Below are 7905 nucleotides of genomic sequence, written 5' to 3'. Positions count from 1 at the left end.
GTACTGTCGGTGTATGAAAAGTGATAAAGCAGATATGGCAAAATGTTAACAATTAGTAGATCTTGGTGAAGGGAATACATTGTACTATTTTTTTTAAATCTTTATTGTTGAAAATATTAAAGATGTCCCCTTTTTACCCCCATTGATCACATCCAGCCCACTCCAAGGCCTTCCCCAGACCAATATCTGTGTCCATGGGTTATGCTTATAAACATATAAGTTCTCTCCCCACCCACTCCCCCACCCCCACCTTCCTTCTGAGATCCCTCAGTCTGTTCCATGCTTCTATGTCTCTGGATCCATTTTGTTCATCAGTTTATTTTATTACATTCCACATGTATGTGAGATCATGTGGTACTTGTTGTTCTCCGATTGGCTTATTTCACTTAGCATAATACTCTCCAGTTCCCTCCATGCTGTCCCAAAGGATAAGCGATCCTTCTTCTTTTGTTTTTTCTTTTTCTTTTTTTTCCCCCCCTATCAGGCCCCAGGGGCTGAAAGGAGGCCAGGCCCTCAGCCCTTGTCCCTTGGAGTGGCTGGGTCCTCCATGGCCTCCAAGAGGGGGCTACAGTGGTTCTGTGTCCGAGCAGGTGTCCTGGGTCTCTCCCAATGTGGGGGCTGAGGCCCTTGGTGGCAGCTGAGGAAGCCCAGGGCAAGGCCTGTGTTGGGCCAAGTGACAGGCAAGGGTGGGTGCGGTGGCAGGTGGGGGCCAGTCAGTCGCTGAGCACAGCCCCAGGGAGTTCGTTGGTCAGTGTGTGCCAGCGTTCGATCCGCTTGTCCTTCCTTGTTCTTCAGACAGTCAAACCAGTGCTTCAGGTGCTCGCCCTTGCATTGATGCCCAGAACCACACCACCAATGAAATCGTTGGAGTTTCCACTGTCATAATCCCAAACGGTGACCTCCAGGGTCTTCTTGGCCAGGTCCCCATGCTCTTTTTTACAGCTGTGGTGTAAATGTCCCACAGCTTTTTTATTCACTCATCTACTGATGGGCACTTGGGCTGTTTCCAGATCTTAGCTATTGTTAATTTCACTGCTATGAATATAGAGGTGCGTAAGTTCTTTCTGATTGGTGTTTCGGGTTTCTTGGGATATATTCTTAGAAGTGGGATCACTGGGTCAAATGGGAATTCAATTTTTAATTTTTTGAGGAAACTTCATACTGCTTTCGACAGTGACTGCACCAGTCTACATTCCCACCAGGAGCGTATAAGGGTTCCCTTTTCTTCACACTTTCACCAGCACTTGTTGTTCCTTGATTTGTTGATGGTAGCCACTCTGACAGGTGTGAAGTGATACCTCACTGTGGTTTTAATTTGCATCTCTGATGATTAGTGACTGAACATTTTTTCATGTGTCTCTTGGCCATCTGCATGTCCTGTTTGAAGAACTGTCTATTTAGATTCTTTGCCCATTTTTAATTGAATTGTTTGTCTACCTTTTGTTAAGTAGTATGAGTTCCTTACATATTTTGGATATTACCCCTTTATTATATATGTCACTGGAAATATGTTCTCCCATACAGTGGGCTTCCTTTTCATTTTGTTGATGGTTTCTTTTGCTGTGAAGAAGCTTTTTATTTTGGTGCAGTTCCATTTGTTTATTTTCTCCTGTTTCTCTTGCCCTAGGATATGTATAGGCAAACATATTCTACGAGAGACGTGTGAGATTTTGCTGCCTATGTTTTCTTCTAGGGTTTTTATGGTTTCATGTCTTACATTTAAGTCTTTTATACATTTTGAGTTTATTTTTGTGTATGATGTAATTTGGTGGTCTAGTTTCATTTTTTTACATGTACCTTTCCAATATTCCCAACACCATTTGTTGAAGAGGCTGTCTTGACTCCATTGTATGTTCTTGCCTCCTTTGTCAAATATTAATTGACCATAATGGCATGGGTCAATTTCTGGGTTCTCTGTTCTGTTCCACTGATCTATGTGTCTGTTCCTGTGCCAGTACCAGGCTGTTTTGATCACAGTGGCTTTGTAGTATGACTTGATATCTGATATTGTGATCCCTCCAACTTTGTTTCTCTTTCTCAAGATTGCCATTGCTATTCGTGGTCTTTTTTGGTTCCATATAAATTTTTGAAGTGTTTGTTCTAGATCTGTGAAATATGCTGCTAATATTTTAATAGGGATTGCATTGAATTTATAGATTGCTTTGGGTAGTATGGACATTTTAATGATGTTAATTCTTCCAATCCATGAACATGGTATATTTTTCATTTGCTTATATCTTCCTCTATTTCTTATTTCAGTGTCTTGTAGTTTTCCAAGCACCGGTCTTTTACATCTTTGGTTAAGTTTATTCCTAGGTATCTTATTTTTTTAGTTTCAATGGTAAATGGGATTGTTTTTTTAGTTCCTCTTTCTGAGTGTACATTATTGGTGTATAAAAATGCCATTAATTTCTGCATGTTTATTTTGTATCCTGCTACCTTGCTGAATTCATTTATTAAATCTAGTAGTTTTTTGGTGGAGTCTTTTTGATTTTCTATGTACAATATTATGCCATCTGCAAATAATGACAGTTTTATTTCCTCCTTTTCAATTTGGATGCCTTTTATGTTCTCTTCTTGTCTGATTGCTGTGGCTAGGACTTCCAATACTATGTTGAATAGGAGTGGGGAAAGTGGGCACCTCACCTTGTTCCTGTTCTTAGAGGAAATGGTTTTAGTTTTAGCCCATTGAGTATGATGTTGGCTGTACGTTTGTCATATATGGCTTTTATTATGTTGAGGTATGATCTCTCTATTCCCACTTTGCTGAGAGTTATTATCAAAAATGGATGTTAGATTTTATTGAATGCTTTTTCCACATCTATTGATATGATCATGTGATTTTTCTCTTTCAATTTGTTTATGTGTTGTATCACATTCATTGATTTGTGAATACTGTACCAGCCTGCATCTCTGGAATAATTCCCACCTGGTCATGGTGTATGATCTTTATAACATATTGCTGGATCTGATTTGCTAATATTTTATTGAGGATTTTAGCATCTATGTTCATTAGGGATATTAACCTGTAATTCTCTTTCTTTGTAGTGTCTTTATCTGGTTTTGAAATTAGGCTAATGCTGGCCCCGTAAAAAGAGATTGGAAGTTCCTTCCTCTTGGATTTTTTGAAATAGTTTGAGGAGGGTAGGTGTTAATTCTTCTTGGAATGTTTGGTAAAGCTCCCCTGTGAAGCCATCCAGGTCAGGTCTTTTGTGTGCTGGGAGTTTTTTGATTACTGCTTCAACTTCATCGGTGGTTATCTGCCTATTCAGGTTTTTGACTCTTCCTCATTGAGTTTTGGAAGGTTGCGTTTTTTCTAAGAATTTTTCCATTTTATGCAGGTTGTCTAGTTTGGTGCTGCATAGTTGTTCATAGTCTTTTCTTACAATCCTTTGTATTTCTATTGGGTCAGTTGTTTCACCTCTTTTGTTTCTGATTTTGTTTGAGTCCTCTTTGTTTCTTGATGAGTCTGGCTAGAGGTTCATCAATCTTGCTTATCTTTTCAAAGCAGCAGCTCTTGGTTTCATTTATCTTTTGTATTTTTTTTTTTTAGTCTCTATGTCATTTATTTCTGCTCTGATCTTTATTATTTCCTTCTTTCTACTTACTCTGGGCTTTTCTTGTTGTTCTCTTTCTAAGTTTTTAAGTTGTAGGTTTGGAGAGTCTATTAGAAGTTTTTCTTTCTTTTTTTTTTTTTTTTTTGACCTAGGCTTGTAGTGCTATGAACTTCCCTCTCAGGAAAGTTCATTGTGTCCCATAGATTTGGAGTTGTTGTGTGATCATTTTCATTTGTTTACAGGAAGTTTTTGATTTCTTTCTTGATCTCTTTGATAACCTGTTCATTGTTTAAAAACATGCTATTTAGCCTTCATGCGTTTGAAGGTTTTTAGTGTTTTTATTGTGGCTGATTTCTAATTTCATGCCATTGTGGTCCAAGAAGATGCTTAATATGATTTCAATCTTCTTGAACTTGTAAAGACTTGTTTTGTGTCCTAACTGTGGTATATCTTTGAGAATGTGACTGTGTGCACTTGAGAAGAATGTAATTTCTGCAGCTTTGGGATGGAATGTTTTGTAAATGTCAATTAAATCCACCTGAACTAGCGTGTCACTTAGGGTCACTGTTTCCTTGCTGATTTTTTGTCTGGAAGATTTATCCAGTGAAGTCAATGGAGTGTTAAAGAGCTCTCCCTTAAAGTTCTCTAGAACTTTTCTTTTTTATATATAAATTTAGGTGCTCCTATATTGGGTGCATATATGTTTATCACTGTTATATCCTCCTGTTGGATTGATCAGTTTAGTACTACATAATGACCTTTCTTGTCTCGTTATGGTCTTCATTTTGAAGTCTATTTTTTTGATATGAGTATTGTTACCCCAGCTTTTTTTTATTTGCATTTGCATGGAAACTTTCTTCCATCCCTTCACTCTCATCCTGTGTGTCTTTTGTTCTGAGGTGGGTCTCTTGTAGACAGCATATATTTGGGTCATGTTTTCTTATCCATTCAGCCACACTATATCTCTTTATTGGGGCATTTAATTTATTTACATTTAAGGTTATTATTGATAGATACTTATCTATTGCCATTTTTAATTCTTTATACCTATGTTTCTCTCTCTCTCTCTATGTCTACTAATTACAGCAGTTTCTTTCTTTTTTTAATATCCTTTATTGATGTCAGTGAGAGGAAAGGAGAGAGAGATAGAAACATCAATGATGAGGGAGAGTCATTGATTAGCTGCTTCCTGCATGCACTCTACTGGGGATTGAGCCCACAACTGGGGCATGTGCCCTGACAGAGAATTGAACCGAGACCTCCTGGTTCATAGGTAGATACTCAACCAATGAGCCACACCAGCAGGGCTACAGCAGTTTCTTTAACATTTCCTGTAATGTGGTTTGAAGGTGATAAACTCCTTTAGCCTTTTTATGTCTGGGAAGCTCTTTACTTCATCATCTATCTTGAATGATAATCTTGCTGGATAGGGTAGTCTTGGTTTCAGATCCTTGTTTTGCATTACCTTGAATTCTTCATGCCATTCCCTTTTGGCCGGTAGAGTTTCTGATGAGAAGTCAGCTGACAGCCTTATTGGGGCTCCTTTGTAGGTAACAGATTCCTTTTCTCTAGCTTCCTTTAAGATTCTCTTTGTCTTTAATTATGATGTGTCTGGGCATGGGCCTCTTTGGATTCTTCTTGCTTAGGACTCTCTGTGCCTCCTGAACTTGTGTGACTTTTTCCTTGACCAGGTTAGGGAAGTTTTTGCCATTATTTCTTCAAACAGGTTCTCTAACCCTTGCTTACTTTCAACCTCCTCTGGCACTCCTATAATGTGAGTATTGTTACTTTTCATGTTGTCCCACAGTCCCCTTTGACTGTCCTCCTTTTTTTAAATTTTTTTTTTTTTTGGAAAAACAGTTGGTTTTTTTCTACCCTGTCTTCTAATTCACTGATCCGAGGCTCAGCTTCCTCTAATCTGCTGTTATTCCCTCCAATGTATTCTTTATTTCTGCTATGTCATTATTAATTTCATTCATCATTGCCATATCTTTTTTCTTGATTTTGAGCATCCTTACAATCAGTATTCTGAACTCTATATTTGAGAGATTGCTTATCTCCATTTCATTTAGCTCTTTTTCTGGAGACTTCTCTTGTTCTTTCATTTGGGGCTTGTTTCTTGGTCTCTCCATTTTGGCTGCCTGTTTGGGTTTGTTTCTATGTATTAGGTAGATCTGCTAAGACTCTCAGTCTTTTTGGAGGTTCTCTGGTTCTCTGGTCAGATGCAGTTTGTGACTGGCCCTGAGTAACCTGTTTGGAGCTATTAACAACCCTTGGCTTGAGGTCTCCTCTGCTGGGGCTGGGTGCATTTGGACAGGACTAACATACACACCAAAGTCTGTGTTTCCAAGGCGGCGGTCCAGAAGCAGACCAGGCGGACTCAAAGCACTCGGAGGTGTGCCTCTTTTTGCAGGCTGATTAATGTGATTCTCTTAACGAGCTTCAGGCTGTAGAAACTCCACATGGTGGGGTGGCTGGTTTGTTATCAGTCTCTTAACAAGCCTCAGGCTGTAGAAACTCCTCTGGGTAGGGCAAGAGGTTTTCCAGAGGGAGGGGCAACTGCTTCCCCCTCAGGCAAAAGCTGCCAATTGTCTGCCTGAGAAAGTCATCCTCTGCAGTATGGGGGAATGACTCAGCACAAGTCCAGATGGGTGCCCTTTGATCTCACTCTCCAGAGCCCACAACCCTAGGTTCTGTCCACAGAGCTCCAATCCACTCTGCCCTCCCTCTGCTGGAGCCCAAGCTGGGTGGCTGCACACCATACTTTATATGTTAGCTCTTTAAGAGGGTGCCTGCATTTCCAGCTATCTCTGCTTGGCAGGCAGAAACCCGGCTGATTTTCACAGCCAGATGTTTTGTGGGCACCTTTCTCAGTTCTGATGCTCTTGGCTGGGAAGCCCAGCCTGGGGTTTAGGCCCCAGGATCCTCAGTGGGAACCCCCCACAGTTGAGATACCCCTTGGGACCTTCGGCTGCTGCCTGTTGGAGCCCAGCCAGTTCTCTTACACCTCTGCACTTCCTACCAGTCTATATGTGGTCACCACTTTTCCTCCTTGGTTATGAGGGTGCTCTCCAGTTGGTCTTCAATTGTTTTTCAGGATGGTTTTTCTATATTTTAATTTTAATTCCAGTTTGGCCTCAGGAGAGTGTCAGTGTAGCTTCCACTCAATCCACTGCCATCTTCGATCTGGATCCACTGTACTATTCTTACAACTTAACTCTATTTGAAATTTCTTCAAAATAAAAAGTTAGTATTATGAATGTGTGAGCAGCTGGCAGGTGTGCCTCAGTGGCTGAGCATCAGATCCATGCCCCAAGATGTGACCAGTTTGATTCCCAATCAGGGCACTTGCCCAGGTTTCCGGCTCAGTCCCCAGCAGTGGGTCTGCAGGAGGCAACTGATTGATGTTGATGTTTCTTTGTCATTAATGTTTCCATTTTTCTCTCCTTCTCCTTTCCTCTCTCTCTAAAAAGTCAATAAAATCTTACTTAAAAAAAAAAAAAATGTGAGCGCCCTGGCAGGTGTGGCTCAGTTGGTTGGAGTGTCCCATACACCAAAAGGTGGTGGCTTCTATTGTCAGTCAGGGCACATACCCAGGTGGCAGGTTTGCTCCCCAATTTGGGTGCATGTGGGAGGCAACAGATTGAAGTTTCTGTCTCTCGCTCCCTTTCTCTGTCTAAAATCAATAAAAAAAAACACAACCTCGGTGAGGATTAAAAAAACAAAAGAATGTATGAACCCTTTGACCCATAAGTCTACTTACTAGGAATCTATCCTAAAAATAAAGTTTTCAAGTTTTTGCCTTTATAGCTGGGGGGGGCGGGGGGGAGGGATTAGGGTTCGAAGAAACCATGTCTGGAAGAATGTCTGCCCTAATTTTCCAAATAATTCCAAGTGTGTTTTGGGAATATTTAAAAATGCAAGGATTGCCCGGCCGGGCGTGGCTCAGCTGTTGAGCATCAACCTGGGATCCAGGCGATCCGGGTTCGATTCCCGGTCAGGGCACATGCCTTGGTTGCGGGCTCCATCCCCAGTTGGGGGCATGCAGGAGGCAGCTGATCAATGACTCTCTCATCATTGATGTTTCTATCTCTCTCTCTCTCTCTCCTTTCCTCTCTCTGAAATCAATAAAGATATATTTTTTTTTAAAAAAAGCATAGATCCATTCAGAATAATTCCAAGTAAATTATGTAGATACTCCACCCTAAGGGAAGTGGAGCATAACTCCTCACTCCTTACTTCCTTCTAAAGAGTACAGTGGGGGGTAACTTTACAGTGGAGAAATCTGACAAACACTCCACCATCCAGGCCATCAAGTTCAACACCAATAGTCAAAAATGATGTTGAC

The sequence above is a fragment of the Miniopterus natalensis genome, chromosome 2, assembly GCF_054644295.1.
Source record: "Miniopterus natalensis isolate mMinNat1 chromosome 2, mMinNat1.hap1, whole genome shotgun sequence".
NCBI classification, from domain to species: Eukaryota; Metazoa; Chordata; class Mammalia; order Chiroptera; family Miniopteridae; genus Miniopterus; species Miniopterus natalensis.
This window is presented reverse-complemented; position numbering follows the sequence as displayed.